The sequence below is a fragment of the Chiloscyllium plagiosum genome, chromosome 5 (genome assembly GCF_004010195.1).
Source record: "Chiloscyllium plagiosum isolate BGI_BamShark_2017 chromosome 5, ASM401019v2, whole genome shotgun sequence".
In the NCBI taxonomy this organism is placed as follows: domain Eukaryota; kingdom Metazoa; phylum Chordata; class Chondrichthyes; order Orectolobiformes; family Hemiscylliidae; genus Chiloscyllium; species Chiloscyllium plagiosum.
The window spans coordinates 31,820,194-31,837,482 of record NC_057714.1 but is presented as its reverse complement, the minus strand read 5'-3'; positions in this window follow the sequence as shown (position 1 = coordinate 31,837,482).

Genomic DNA, 17,289 nt, shown 5'->3' with positions numbered 1-17,289 from the left:
TGCAGTAGCTGAAGACTGTCGGGCCGAGGATAGAGAACAATCTCGTATCTCTGATAGTGTAATTCTCTCCAAGTTAGGAAACTTGCTTCAGGTTCCACCTGTTCCTTAGGGATGCAACAACATATCTGAACATATTAATATTAAAATATCTACCCGCAGGAGCTGGGTAAAGACAGCAAGTTTTTAATGTTGATTAAAGCCAACACTTTGGGTTCAGTTCCTGCATTGAGTAAGGAGACTGTGAAGAAAAGTCCTATTCAAACTCTCCCTTGCGTGAGGCAAAATGACTGCCTAGTTAAGCGAACACCAGTCGTCTCGGTCTAAAGAGAGAACAACCCTATCATCCTGTACAATTCTCATGCCTTATCTTTCCACTTCTGATCTCCAGACAGACCAGAAACTCCTCCTCTGGGGAACTGCTGCAGAGATGCACTCGAGTTGAGCAAGCTGACCTCAAACAACTGCAATCGTCTTCCTTTGCAACAGGCATGACTTCAACCAGTGCAGAATTTTCACCGATTCTCATCTGCTCCGGTTTCGCTGTTAATCCTGGATACCACACTTGGTTAAATGCAGTTATGATGATGTTCAAGGCAGTCACTCTCGCCTCTCCTCGGCAATTCAGCTCTTGTCTTGTTGTCTACCTTTCAACCAAGGCTTCAAGGAGGTCATGGTATGAATGGCCTTGGTGGATTTTCAGTGAGCAGGTCGGTGGTGAGGAAGTGCTTCTTGATTCCACTATAGATGATATATTTCATCATCTTATTAATAACAGGGATTAGGGCAATAAGTCCGTCATAGATTGTCTGATGTTTTATCTTTTTGTGGACAGGACACACCGGCATAGTCTTCCACATTGTCAGGTAGATGCTAGTGCTGTAGCTCAGCAGGAACAGCATGAATGGAATGGTATTAGAGTCAAGATACTTTGCATTCCACAATTCCTCCACCCGCTTATCGATATCACACAAAATGAATCGAATTAGCTGAAGACTGGTGGAATGTAACGTAGGACATTTCATCGATACTTCTGGCAAAGTGTGATTGTGAATATTTCGGCATTATCTTTTCTATTGTTGTGCCATCTCTATAACATCTTCAGCCGACTTTCCTGTCTCTGAGGGACACCTGGAGAAGGACAGGAAGTTATAATTTTGAGAGATATAGGATCTAACCAGTCACTAATAGAAAGAGATTAATTCCATTGCACTCTTTCTGATGTGTTATCCGAGAGTATGGTAATTTGTGGGAAAATGGACCAAAACAGGGGAACCGGGATTATCTGAACACGATGGGCCAGCACTAATTCATTCAGCTAATCGATTGTTCGGTTAATTGTATAATGACTTTCCTCTGGGGCTCAGAGTTTTTAAAGTCTGGTCCTCGTTCAGGAGACTACAGCAGCACTCTACGCACGCAGCCCCACAGCCAACACCGCCCCCGCCCCAAGCCAGTGCAACACCACCCCAAAACCATCTGACACTGCCACACCACCCCAACACCTCCCCTGCCCCCAGCACTGCTCCATGCCCCGAACACCTTCACCAACCCCAACCCTGGGCAACACCTCACCCTGCCCCTAACCCCATCTAATGCTTTCCCCACCACCAAATCCGCCGCCACTCCAACACCGTGCAACTCCTCCCCTCCCCAACACCACCTCCCCGGCTCCCAACCCGATGCAAAACATCCCCGCCCCAACACCTCCACCCGGCCCAACCACATCCAACACATCCCACCCCAAAACACGTCTTACACCGCACCCCGCCCGCCCCCAAATTCATACACACCCACCCACTCTCCAGGGGAGCTCCACTGGACATCAAGGCTGCTGCAATTGCATTGTGAGGTAAGTCTCCAAATAGCGCACATATACACACAGCCACAGACACACATACAACCTTTCACTGCAACATTTTGACAGGCTCAATCTTTTCCCTGCACAGGAAAATATTTGAGAGATTATGTGGGGAAGAGGTGTTTAGACTGCACCTCTGTGTAGAACTCCAGGGAATGTGTGGGGAGAGACAGAGGGTGGGCAGTCAGTTATTTGGAGATGGTGCCTGTTCTATCACTGTAAATAAACGACGCGATCATTGTTAGAAATGCGTCTTTGAAGTAATGTTTCCGTCGAGACCTCGAGATCCCCTTTGGTTAATCCGATTTTCTGATAATTTGTATTCGGCTATTCGAGGTTCCTCTGTGTAGCGTTCCCATATGTAGGATCAGTTGGAGTGCCAACTTAAGACTGGAGAAGTAACCGTCAGAGTTGTTGACACAGTTTCATTTCTAGGAATCCAGTTTTTTTTTCTCGGAAATGTTTGAGCTGTGTTCAGAGTGGGAGTGACAATCCCTGTTGTAGATTAGCACAAGGAAGAACAGGAATCTGAGGAGCTAAAACAGAAACATGCTGGTATTTTACCAGACTGTGCAGTAGCCAGATTTCCAAAAAATAAGTTACAGCACGAAACAAGAACTGAGTATAAAGATGAAGGGTTTGAGTTTCAGGTAGTGGACACTGTTTGATGCAATGGTTCAGGAAAACATGAACAGGCAGAGGATCAGACAGACGTGTTTCGTCCTGAAAGGCTAAGGGACTTGCAACAACAAGACAAGACGATAGAATATATATATGTGGATACGTAATCTGAAAAGAAGGCAGAGAATGTTCCTGAGGGTTATTTTCTGAAAGACGGTATCCCATGACGGAAATGGAGATCACGACAGTTTAGTGCAGAGGAGAAATAGGCCGAAGTGCACCAGATTGTGTCGCCGTTAGCAGACAGACTGAAGCTGTTTAAGGTTGCATGTTACCTACCTGGAGGAGGATACTAAGAGATATGAAAGACTCACGGTAAGGTACGAAAACATTTTTATTGGCTTGTAATGCACAAGAATGAAGTTAACATTTGCCATACATATCATACATGCTAAATGGTAGTTAAATAACAGGCAGTAATAAAATCAGCACTTTTTGTGCCAACTCACGTATTTCAAGGAGCTTTCAGGACGTTTGTAACTGATTGCAGAAGTACCCTCCAGAGAACAAAAAGTAAGAAACAGCACTTGTTAACTTTAATGGATGTGTGTACCAGATTTCTGGATGAAACTCTATTAGGGAATACTGAATCAAAAAGGGTGGTAGAGGAGTTAGTAGTTTACTTGACACAGTATGTGCTACTCAGAAAGATTCAGTCGGACTAAACGCCAAATGTTACAGATAGGCGATTTAGGGAGATTATGGATCGCTTAGGTACAGAACACTATAAATGCTTTGCGTATCATCCTGAATCCCATAGAGCTTTAGAAAGGTCGTATTAGACCTTGAAGACCATGTTGACAGCCTACTATCAGGATTGACTGAATGATTGGGGTAATGGTATCCCATTGGCTTCGTTTACCATTAGAAATAGCCCAACCCCATCTATTCTGTTCACTCCCTTCGAGTTAATTTTGTCCATAAAGGGGAAGGCTCTTTGAAATCAATTAAAAAACAAAATGAGAGGATTTAAGTCGGAGATCTCAGAAGTGAGGGTGAGGTTAAATTGAGTAGGTGAGTTAACTAAACAGTAGCCAAAGAGGGCACAAAATAGAAAGAATGTGGTGGCAGATAAAAGCTCTGGACTCGACTTTCTCCACAGGGGGGTGACATGTTACTACTGGTACTAGCGATAAGAGATTCCTTCAAAACGAGGTTTAGTGTCCCTATCAAATTGAGGAAAAATATAGCCAGCTGAAATATCTAATATAGACGTCAGATAGGAAAAAAAGATATGCGCTATGTCATGGGCACATGTTGAAATCATATTGTACTGGACAGAAAGAACGGGAGAAAGGAATAAGTTACTGCCCCGGAGAGTGAGGAGTCAAATCCAGCCAGTGCGCAATTTGATGCGCCTTCAAATAGATTTTTAAGATTATCAACTCATTGAAGAATGGGGTATGCCAGTGAACTATCAGTCTCAGGACCATAGAACGCAACTGAACGCTTTGTTACTGCAGGACAACGACAATCGTAGAATCAGATGGGGAATGTACATGAAGAATACCGAACATGTTACTACTGGTACTAGCGATAAGAGATTCCTTCAAAACGAGGTTTAGTGTCCCTATCAAAATGAGGAAAAATATAGCCAGCTGAAATATCTAATATAGACGTCAGATAGGAAAAACAGATATGCGCTATGTCATGGGCACATGTTGAAATCATATTGTACTGGACAGAAAGAACGGGAGAAAGGAATAAGTTACTGCCCCGGAGAGTGAGGAGTCAAATCCAGCCAGTGCGCAATTTGATGCGCCTTCAAATAGATTTTTAAGATTATCAACTCATTGAAGAATGGGGCATGCCAGTGAACTATCAGTCTCAGGACCATAGAGCGCAATTGAACGCTTTGTTACTGCAGGACAACGACAATCGTAGAATCAGATGGGGAATGTACATGAAGAATACCGAGTGAATACTGCTCCGATAAAATAACACACGTATTGCTTAATCCTCTCAAAGCCACGTAAGTGCAAACGAGATGGAGATCCTGCTCAACGAGCATATCATGGAAGTAAGCGATCATCTTCGTTCCCAAATCAGCTGGTTCTCATCGATTGTGCGTGGATTATCAGAAGGTCAACGCCGTTATAAAATCAGACTAATGAACAATTCCGAGATTGGAGGACTGTATCGAGAATGTCGGGCAAGCGACTCACATCTCCAAGTTTCACTTACTGCGTTGGTACTAGCAGGTAATGTTATCAGACCCGACAAAAAAAATCTGCGCTTGTAACCAGAAATGCGCTATATCAATTCAAAGTGGAATGGAGAATGCAACTGTCACATCCTAAAGACTCATTAAGCAGCAGAGCTGTGGCTGGGATAACAAACTGTGCAGTCTATTCGAATGATTTAGTGATCTTTAGTAAGTCCTGGAAAGTTCACATGGTCCATTTGGCAGAGCTGCGCGAATGACTACGATAATGGGATTGAACTGCCAGTGGTTAATTTTCGAAGAAACTCCGCATCCTCCAGAGGAATTGCTCCATGTACAAAAACGAATATTGAGTTTGGTACTGGCCTAATATTTTAATATGTATTTCATTAACAATGTGTCAGTGACGATTATGTACATGGATCACAATCGCCTCACATTCTGGGAACACTTTAAATACACGAAAATGCGACTATTTTGTTAGAGACTTATGTTATAAACTTTTAATTTCAAAATCCTACATGTCGTGGGTCATAAGAACGTAATCCCAAATGTGTTATCGCAGATTCAGCGGATAGACAGTAGATAAGACACATCTATTCAATGTTGTATATATTTTGGAGGAAGTTAATATGAAGTTAGATTAAAATTATCTGCACAGTTCAATAATGTGTCAAAGAAATATGGGGCCATCTTTTCATTATGATGTTTTTTTAACGGGCTATCTGTTGTGAAGTTGCAACGTGTACTAAACTGAAAGAGAGGGCAAAAGCTTGCAAGGACTTAGAGAAGCACACAGAGTACAGGAACGTTTAAAATGTGACATTGCTAAACAACTAGATTACCTGGGCTGCTTGGTACAAAAACAAACTTGAATTCGGCAAATCAGTTTAAATTATGCCCCAAAATGACAAAACTCCAATCAAGTATGTCCTTACCATTTTTCAACATGAAAAGCAATGAAACAATCTGATGCTTTGGCGTATAAATATCAGACATTTTGAACAGTTATCCAGAGGAGTGGCAAAGAGCAGCAAGCCAACACCAAGTATAGACTATCAGCAAAACTGCTCTCTAAAAGGTACCTTTATTTATCAAAAAGCTGTAATGGAAAATACTTCAGAAGCAGAAAAAGACACAGAAATATTCGACAGCGAAAACTCTGCAAAGCTGACTGGTTTTGAAACTTCATTTTTTGTTTGTCAATCATAATCGGGATTTTATGGGATAGGTATTGTAGAGGAGAGGTAAAGGATAGGCTTAAGACAAAAGACTTTTAAATAGTTGTTAGTTAATCTACGTTTTTAGACTGAAAGAAAACAGTTATTGATTGTAACTTGAAATAGTGACTTTTGAATTTTAACAGATTGCAGCGCGGGATGAAACTTCTATGTGTTACTGGTTTAAATCAGCAGAGGGTTTTATCTCGTGTCATAACAAGAAAATCCCGTGTTTCTGGTGACCCCACTTTGACCGCTGCATTTACAGAGAGTCTGGCTGTACAGGAAACACACCGAGGTGCGACTACACAAAAGGAACGCACTGTAAGCAGAGAGGAGCAGGTTGCTGCACGATCGTCCCTGGCATTTCCTGGATTTTTTTTCAAACTAGACCCATCCAGTTGTAAGGTACGAAACCAATTTATTTCATAAATGAGGATGTCACTGAGCCTTGTCCCTTGCTTCAGTGTAACCAGAACCCAACACCAGGGAAGGGATTGTGCTGACACTCAACAAGAAGTGAGCTAGATTGATTCCGAAACATTCCGTAAAGGAATTGTAACAAATCCAACAGCGGAATGTCTTCCGCTGATGTATTCACTTGCTGACAGAAGCCATCTGTCCATTGAGAAGAATTCATTATGCCTATCCCCACAGAGGAAGGTAGAGAATCAAACTAGGAAATACATTGACTAGTAAAAATGAAGAACTGCAGGAAATTAGAGTTAATGAAGCGGATCTTTTTGAAAACCTAATTCAATTGAAGTTTGGTAAGTTGGTGCTTCTGATACGATACATCCGAGAGTATTGGAGAGGTGGAAATAGAACTAGTGAAAGAAATACTGATTATTCTTCAAAGGTGGTTACATTCTGGAATGGATCATGCATGCTGGAAAGCAGCTATTGCGAAACTACATATTTAAAATAGGACGGAGAGGGAAACCAGAAAACTAAACAGTGGGTATCTTGATGTCAGCTGCGGAAAAAAAAAACATACATTAGAGCCTTTCGTAAGAATCTGACAACGAGACACTGGTTGAAGTCATGATATGATTTGTTAGAGTGGGCCTAGATTCAGCAAAGGGAAATGGCCTTTGATTAACCTGCTGGAATTTGTGGAGGTTATCCGTTGTGGCGTCAACAATTGAGAACTTTTGAGATTGCAGTATTCAGACATTTCAGAAGAAGTTTGGCATGGTTGAATTCACGTGAGCAGAAAATCTTAAAGTTCATGGGTAGGTCGGGATGGAATATACCGATTGGTTTACAAATTGGATAACGGAGTGAATGAACAAGGTATTATTCTTTTCTCTGCACTGACTGTTTGTTGGGCATCAGAAGGATCAGTGTTTCAGCAAAAGCTGTTCGCAAGGCATAAAAAGTGTGACAGATATGAACAACAAATGCAATCATTCACATTTACATTTACTAAATGGTGAGAGGCTGTAAAGTGCTGTTGCTGAAATGGACCAGGATATCCTTGATAATAAGTCACAAACAGAATTCTTAACGGGCTGGAATTAAATGATATGTGTCTCTTCATATAAAATAATTGTCGTGCAGGAGTACATATATCTTTCTCAATAATTGTGTTTGTTGAGAGAATATTTGGGATATTTATAAATCAGATTAGGTCTGCTTTATAAATAATGATCTCCTTGCCACTAAGACATTGTAAAGGAGTTTGACCCGACTAAACCATGGCATGGAGGTACCATGAGGGCGAGAGTGAAGAAACTATATTTAATCTGAAATACTGTGAGAAAGTAAGATAATGAAACTTGATGGTTATGGACGGATATACATTATGTCACAACCAGCTGAATAGTGTGAAAATTCCGTACTTTTCATCAGTGCATGATCCCCATTTGTTTATGGTCCTCTGCAAAACCAGCATGCGGACGGACAGAGAGGTACAGGTTCTGAATCAAGTCTGAATAGTTTGATGTGCACTTACTGTGTGACCCTGCATTGAAAGTCACGGTCAAAATCCTGTCAGTACGCACAATGCTTTCATTCTGAAACAGCTAGCCTTTCCCATCAGCTTCTGTCCTCCATGGAGACTATGGCTCTGCTTTCTTGGAGACGGAAGACGCCTTGGAGAATGGTTAAAAAAGGTTGGCTTCAATCCTGCGGCCAGTAAACCATGCGAAACTAATAAATATATTCTCTGTGTAATGAACTATAAGTAACAAGGTGTAACAATTTATCTGTGCAGACTCAATTCCATTTATTTGCATCTCTGTTCCTTTTTTCGTGACTTGAGAACCTGAATGCCCTTGCCCTGCTTATTTGTAAGTGACTCCAGGTGTGAAATGGTTTCTTTTTGATCCCGTATATGTGATGTGTGGAAGGAAGCAGACTTCTCGTGCTGTTCATTAACCAGAAGGGACTGAATAAGATGTTCTTCTCCTTGCCCAATTGATTTGATGGGCTGAATGACTTCCGCACGTCCTTGTGAACGCAGACTGAGATGTGTTAATTATCTGCACCTTATATTGTGGTTATGAAAAATGTTTAGCAGCGCCGTTACATGAAGGTTAACCAGACTTTTGTTGCACATGGACACAGACTGCTTCATGTGCTGAGGAGGAAAGGTTGTACTGAACATTGTGCAAACTCCTGTGAATATCACCACTTCTGCTGCGTCAAGTGCTGAGGGGGTACAGATTGTACTGAAAATTAGTTAATGTTCAGTGGATCTCACCACTTCTGTTAAGTGTGGACTCAATGGGCTGAATGGCCTCTTTCCACACTTTAGGGATACTAAGATGACAAGATGAAGGTGCCTGGGCTAAGGACACAACCTGAGGATCTCCTGCAGAGATGAACTATGGCTGCGTTGATTGATGCCCCTGCATGATAACCATCTTCCCTTGTGCTATGAATGACTTCAAACAGTTGAGAGGTCACAATAATCTTTCATTTAGTGTAATTTTGCTTATGATCCTTGATGCCATCCTCAGTCAAATACAGCCTTCATATCTGGGACGTAAAGCCTTGTGTTGCCGTTTTTGTTCATATTAGTAGGTCATGCCGTAGAAGTAGATAATATTTTCTTCAAACAGATGACAGTGAATGTCTGGAATTCTCTTGTGCGGAGAGTTTGGGGAGCTACATCACTGAAAATGATCAGTAGTGTTCCACAGGTGTTCGTTCTGGGAACTCTACTATTTGTGATTTTTATAAATGGCTTTGATGAAAAAGTGGAAGGTAAGTTCGCAGATGACACAACGGCTGGTTGTCTGGTACATAGTGAGGAGGGCTATTGGAGGTTGCAACAGGACGTTCACAGGAGGTGGAGCTAGGCTGAGAAGTGACAGTTGGAGTTCAACCTGGAAAAGTGTGAAGTAATTATCTTTGCGAGCCCGAATGTTAACGCGGAATACAGGGTTAAAGGCAGGAACCATTCCTATTTTTGTTCATATCCAAGTTCATCTTAAAAGTGTTATTGCTCCCGCTTTCAATGCGCTATGGTACTTTGTGATAAAGTTCCTCACTGTCCACTGCACCACATCTTTGATGTAATTTGTTAACTTACTTCCATGTCCCCGATATTCATTTCCAAATCGTTTTCATACATAATGAAAAGCAGTGAACTCAGCATTAATTCTTTCAGCACAACTCTGGCCAAAGGCCTTCAGTCTGGAAAACAATCCGTAAACTTCAAACACTTTTGTATCCAATTGGTGAACATTCCCTTAATTCCAGTGACCTGGTTAACATTACTGAACTACACAGGGGATATTTCTCATTGCTAAAGAAATACAATATGCGGCACATATAAGCAAAGCATTTAAGGTTACTTCCTTGCTAAGCCCTTTGGGTTTCAAAGTTGGGAAGTCATGCCGAGATTGTGCAGGTCATGAACGGATCTCTTCTGTAATATTGTGTGCAGTTCTTGTCGTCGTACTACAGGAAGGATATTATCAAGCTGGAAAGGGTTCAGAAGAGATTTACCAGGATACTACGTGGAACATCTTATCTACTGCCTCGGGAGCCGATAAACAATGACTTGAACGTTGAATTAACCCGTTTCCCAACGTCAGCTTCCCCAAACACAGCCTGGATACCACCCTCCAACTCAGGTCCGCCTTCTCGAGGGGTCTTACCCGTTCCTCTTCATTCCCAGCTCCCCGCTCCCCGCAGATCCATCGCGATCCCCTCCAATGGTCGCCCACCGATTCACTAATGTTCCCTCAGTCCCATCCACACCACCCCATTTATCTCCCAGACCCCTTCCCCTTCCCCAGTCCTGAAGAACTGTCCTGCTTGAAAATAAACTGTCTTGCTGCTCAGATGATGCCTGACCTGCTGTGCCTTTTCCCATCCCCATGCTTTATCTGCACTGAATTCTCCAGCATTTGCCTTCCCCATTGTCTCTTATGTACAATTCCCTCTTAACAGATCCATGCCTTTTTTTTTCTGTTTTGACCCAACCTGTTCTCGGCAAATTTTATCCTCAGATCATGGACGATAAAAATTATTTCAATTTTTTTTGGATATTGTAATGCCTGATCAATAGTTTCAGGGTCTATGTTTCCGTGTATGAACAAAGAACCATGTTTATGTTCCGGTAATCTTCTGGAATTAATGCCATAGTCAAGGCAGATTGCACGGTTACACATAATGGATCCGCCATCTCCAACATTACTTCTCTCAGTCATCCTCACTTATACCATCCAGAATGAGTAAAGTTTGAACATTATTTTGAATTTTATTACGACAGCATTGAATTGAAAGGGGTTTACTGGAGCTGTTTGTTCAGCGACTGTGATTAATAACAGTCTCTGTGGATCCTAAATGTGTCCCTGCGGGGTATGCCTCTTCTATTAATTTAATACTGGATTCAATTTGCAATCACATTGTATGAGTGGGAGTATCACTGACAGTAACAACAGGGATCAGCAGCAACAGAGAGAGCGGGAGGAGAGATCAGATTCTCGGAATATTAGACAGGAATGTTATGACAATTGATCAAAATCTGAGAACATTAGACTGGAATGTTACAACAATGGACAGAAGTTTATCCGAGGGTCTTTACTGGCTTTCTCAGCCTTGGATATCATTAGCATCGCGGATTTATCATGTACTGGTGGTTGTTCAAGCTGGTTATTTTCCTATCCTCGCTATAATTGGTGTCGCTGGTAAGTAATTTTAACTGTCTATGTCACCAGGTTAAACTGGATTGCTGCTCATGTCATTTAACATCGTGAAAGGTGGAAGTCAACACTTTCAATTCCAATCAACCATTCCATTATTTACGAATTATAATAGGCAAACGATTCATGACAAATTATTCACCATTATGCAAGGAAGAAACAGACTGCTCTCAAACTCCATAACGTTTTCTGTCTTGCACAGATTTGCATTTCCATACCATCCCCACTCATTAATCCTGCCCAGTTACACCATCATGATATCCTAGTCTCCTCTTTAGGCTCTGTGGAATGTCTGAATAAACTATCGTTTGAGCCTTCTGTTTAAATCTGCATTTGACATTTTCATGTCCCTTCTAACCACGTGTCTGTTACCGAAGAATTGCACTTGAGGATGTTTAACATGTTTTCTCCACAGAATCTTTCAGACGGGGAGACAGTACATGATGTTTAAGTCATTGACTCATAATGCAGAGCCACAGAATAATAATTTGTTGATATCTGCTTGTCCTGTATACTTTAGAGAAGGCAATGAGGCATCCTTCCCTGGTCAGGTTTCCATGTCACTACCAACCCACGGCAATGTGTTGTTTTTTTTCCTATCGTGTGGAACCAGTCACTCAGTTCAATATGCTCGCCTGACCAGGGCTGCACACATCCCGTGAGGGCAGAACAGAAATAAAGTTCGCTCACTTCCACTGCCAGGTTCTCGTTTTCCTACAGTTCATTTCGCTTCAGGTTTGTGGCCATTCCCTGTTTCAAGTGCATTATTTCTGATTGAGTCTCTTCCCAAGAGTGATGTTAATCTCCATGGGCACATCCGGTGCTGGCTTTATTGATGCTGACATACAGATGCAAGAAACTTTTAAATTCCATGTTAGTGGGGATGCACTGAGATAGAATGGGCTTTGATGTCCCAAAAAGAAGTGTAGACGGGTAAGTGATCCAATGAATTATTGTTATGATCATGCCTGAGAGCGTTGTTGAGACAGTTTTTGGGGTATTTTGAACAGAATTTCTGTCCTGTAATAAAGATGATCTCATTGCAACAGAGAGTGTGTAAAGGAATTTCACCAGACTAACCAATGGGACAATGCTGCCAGAAGGAGTGAGTGAAGAATAATTTGCAGTGCTATGACAGTAAATGTTGACAGCGATGGACAATCACTCATTATGTTCTAAACAGACACTGAGAAGTTGATAAATTTTAAGGCTTGCATTTTTTTTAACTCGGGATACAAGATACTGGATATGTAAGTGCCTTTGAGGATACTGTCCTCAGTTAAATACTACCTTGATGTCAGCGTCATTCACTCTTATCTTAGCAGTTGCGTTCACCTCTTTTATTAATGTTAATAGGTGATGGGGTCTGTCTAGGAAGTGTTTTCTTCTGACAGAAGGTAGAGAATGTCAGCAATTATAAGGTCGAAAAATTTAGGGGAGCGAGATAACTGAACGTATTCAAAGGGGAGGTAGATGGTTTGTTGACCTGTCAGGGAGTTGAGAGCTGTAAAGAGCTGGGCATTAAACAGGGGTTTATGCCATCCGTAGGCCACCACTGATCTGATAAAATGGTGTGAGCTTCCGAATTACTCACTCCTGCTTCTTATGTCATCATGGTAGGTAATTCGGAAATCAATGATTGTACTTTTCATGGAAGGTCAGTGAGAGAAAAGTATTTTGTGAGCCGTCTCTGGCCGAGATACGGGGCCGATATTCACAGTGAATCTGGATCTACAACATGACCCACAAATGAAACACCAGTTGTTGATAGGAGAAACTCTATAAAGAAATGGGAGGCCTCTTACGTACCCAGCCTGGATTTTCCGATTCCATTTTCCAACACAAACCAAACCATGTGTGACAGTCTTGCGGAAGCGAATGATATTCTGTGTTACTATGGACCAGTATTTGGAGCAAATGTTCTCCATCTACGTCTGTGTAGACGGATTTAAGGAATGAATAGAAGATAGTAACATAGGACGGAGGAGCAGGAATGGGTCACTCGATATTTTGTTCCTGCTCCATTATGCAGGAAGAGAGAGTAAGCAATTAAATTACACGATTACAAGGGGAATGGACAGGTTGAATAGACCGCAGCTGTTCTTTCCACTCAAAGGGTCGGCTTACTTACAATCTGATACCAGGGAGCAGAGAATGGAGAGTAAGTTAATAGCACAACTATGACACAAAATCTTAAGTTTTGTCTTCACAGAAAAGGACATGAATAAATGAGAAAGGGAAATAGAATGAAATTAGTGAATACATTTCGTTGGTAGAATATATTGGAACCGAAATTGACCGTGCATAGAAAACATTAACATACAAAAATGACGTGAGAAACATATTGAGAAACCGACTGGTAGATAAATTACGGAGAAACATGAGAGACAATGAATTTGAATTTTTGGGAAGAATTTTTGTTAGAGTTCCAAGCCTAGAGTACAAAGTAAAAACACTTGAGAAGGTGGCTAATAAATGGACATGCTGTTACAATAGGAGAGCTGACAGGAAAGAGTGAGAAGGAATAAATAGATGTGTTTCGAGGTGGAAGGCTCGTTGGTCATCGCAATGCTCGCTGCATCGTGCCAGCTATTCCGAATATAGGTCAAACGTTTGGTTGGGGGAATCAAATGCAATATTGCCAAGTCTGCTGATGGTACTAACAAATTTCGAATTGTGAGTGGGTGAGCAGGATGCTCAAAAACTCCAGGATGACTGAGACAAGTGGCGTAAATGGGCAAATACTTGGAAGATGAAGAGCAATGTGTATCGATGCGACATTCAGTGTGGTTGGTTGGAAACAATAAAACAGCGGCTTACCATTGGAAAAGGGATTGGTTGAGAACTGTTGACTTATAAGAGGATTTATGCTGTTTATTTGTTTCCTTCTGCGCCGCGCTCCGAGGTCCACGCATGGCAGGAAGTTCTAAAGCCACAAGTCAATCAAGTATTGAGAATGGCTTTGGCACTCTTACCAGTGTACACGGACCCACCAATTTGGAAACTGTAACACTGAAATGACTCTGGATATCAATGTCCGCCAGTGATGGAAAGCAATGTTGCAGGAACAGAGAACATTTAGGAAGTGCAATGAAGAATGACCAGACTGGTTTTTGGAGTGACAGATACCCTGAGGGCGCAGAGGTTGGGAGCAGAAATTTCCATCACGTAAAGCTGAGGACGTCAAGGTACTGAATATAAATAAAGATTTCTCGAGACTAAAGTAATGGAGAGAGAGGAGGAGAATTATGTGGGGATAGCGGATCAACCATCACAAGTAATTCCCGAATAACGTGATAGCTGTGATCCTGTAAAAAACTGCATTGCTGAACATCGGACAATACAAATAGTGGAACATGTGCGTACAAAAATGGTAAGTGATGAACTGCGAAAAAATATAAGCAAAAATCAAATCATACGTAACAGTTAGCTTTAAAAAGCTGTTTGAGCTGAAGTAAATCTTTACATCATATATATTGTGATGAAATATTACAGTAAATGCAACACTTTAATACCACAGTCACTGACGATACCACTGTGATTTTCATGAAGCTCTTCACCAGAAAGTGCGTGAGCTGATCGACCACATGATGCCAACGCAAATTCTCGCACCCACCATTTGAACTAAATTTCCTCCAAAATGTCGACTAAAATTCACAGCTTCAAACACGTTTCCAAGGCTTGCAGAATAGATTGCATTCCTGTTTTAGCTGGAGACACTGAATTTGAATTCTGCAGACAGAGCATCCTGATGCTGGTCTTTCCTATTCAGCTGGTGCTCGGCATGGAGTCACCTAAAAATGAAAGGGAGCTCGCTTTAGAAAAAAAATCGTTTCACAGCCACATCACGTTTAAATAACACGCCTTAAAGGGGAATGGTCATGGAGTCGCAAATTCGAAGGACCGAAGGGACTAATGCAGTTTATATTTATTGGTGGTTATCCCATCAAGATATTTGTACGTTTATGAGAAAAGTTCGCTGAGAAGATTTTCAGCCATGAACTACAATAGGGAAGATTCAATGTATTGAATTACCTACTCCTTTTCCAATATTTCTGTGCAGTCTGTGGGAAAGCTCTGGAATTGTAGTCACAAGCTGTCAGATGTTAGGAAGAGTACCGCTGCAGAGTCGGCAGGACTGTGTTTCCCGTTTGCTTTTCAAATGTAGAGGCTGGTGCTGGGTGTTCTGTCTAGGTTTATTCTTTAAGACCTAGGTGCAGTGGGATACAATTGAATGCTTTCCTTGCCTGCTTCAAAGATCATTGAAGAGTTTATCACATATCTGTATACCTGGTGTCACTTTCAGGCCAGAGCAGCAAAACACCAGTGATTTGATTTCTGAAAGTACATTGGGGAAGCAAATTGGTGTTTACAGACAACATTGGTTTAAAGGTCACTGTTAATGACACCAGATTTTAGATCTCGATATCTTACTAATTGCCTTTAGCTTCCTCCAGCTGCCAAAGAACTAGCCTAGTCTGGACGATTAATCCAGTGACATTTCCACCGCAACACCATCTCCACGTTGGGACCTACTGGAAACCATATTGAGCAGGATAATTCTGTGCTACTTGACAGCTCTATCAAATTAACTCCCTTCAATGTGACTGTTGTGATGAGGCTGAGTGTGTAGTAATTGCTGAGTTTGTAATTAATTCCCTCTTTGGGCACTGGACGTAGTTGAACGATTTTCTAAATTAGGGAGATGTCAGATTTGGAGATGTTATGAAACAGCTTCCCCAGGCACACAGGCTTGGTGTGCAGCACAAGTCTTCAGTCTTATTGCAGAAATGGTATCATGTCCCATCGCCTTTGTCTTATCTACAGTCTTCAACCGCTTCTTCATGTCACGTGCAGTGAATTGAATTGGATTAAGTCTATCATTTGTGATTCTGTGGGCATCATGGCAAGGGTGAGTTGCATCATACACTCAACACTTCTGGCTGAGGATGGTGTAGATCCTATTACTTTGTCTTTAACACTGATGTGCCGGGCTGTTCCATTATTACTGAAGGATTTGTGGAGCCATTTCCTCCAATGAGTTGTTAAAATGTCTATCATCATTCATAACTGTTGTGGCTTTGATGTGATGTGTTCGTTAAGTGCGGTTGTGTTAACGGGTTGTCATCAGGTTTAGGTTTGCATGGTCCTGGCATGTTCACCCACACTCGTCACTTTATCATAGATCGGGGAGACGGTAATGATAGACTGTAGGAGTATTCCGGGTAAAGGGTTACACGTTGTGATTGAATGCTTCTGCTGCTACTGTGGTTCACAGCACCTCATGAATGCTTGGTTTTGAGCTGCTGTATCTGCAATGCAATTCAGCTGTCTGTAACCAAGTTCACACTGAAATTCATTCACCATTCAGCCCTGCATTCAGTGACCTACTCTGGTTTCTGATGTGAGAACACTTCAATTATCATATTCTCATTCTTTTGAGGTTCTATCCCGGGTGTCAGGCCTCCAGTCTGACACATTCCTCAAAACAATTTAACTGATTTAATTCAACTGTTTAATTCATAAGAATCTTTTGCCTTCAGTAGTGTCATAGTCTGTGTTTGATCGGCTTGTGTTTCTCTTTGTTTCTCTCCCCGACCATAATTAATAGCTCCATTGTGTCAGTGATGACAGCTTTGTGTGGTTTTGGCATCAATGAAATTGTGATACTGTTCACTTCTGGTATATGGCACTACGTGTTGTACAGTGCGCTTGAGCAGCTTTGACAGACGTCTTTGAAACTTGTTCAAAATCAGGAATTGCTGGAGAAAATAAGCAGGTTTGGCAGCCTCTGTGGAATGAAAGCAGACTTAATCTTTCAGGTTCAATGCCCTGCATCAACGCTTCTACTTTTATTTTTTGCTTAATATTTCCATTATCCACAGCTTTTTGCTTCATTGAATATTTGCCCGGTTCAGGTCTGGAGAAACCAAAGAGATCTCACATCATGTTCGGAGACAGAGAAACAGAATTAAAGTTTAAATTCATTTGTGAATGTTCTTCAGAACTGGAAATGATTGGAACATTGGCTTTTAATCTTTTCATAGCAGTGTGTGTGGGGGGGGGGGGGGGGGTGACAGGAAACAAGAGGGTGCAGTGCAAAAGTCAAACAGGCTTTTATTTGTGAGTGAAAGAGAAATAAATGTAAAAGGGCTACAAATTTGGGTTTAAATGGGGCAACTGATTCTCTCCTTTGATTGCAAT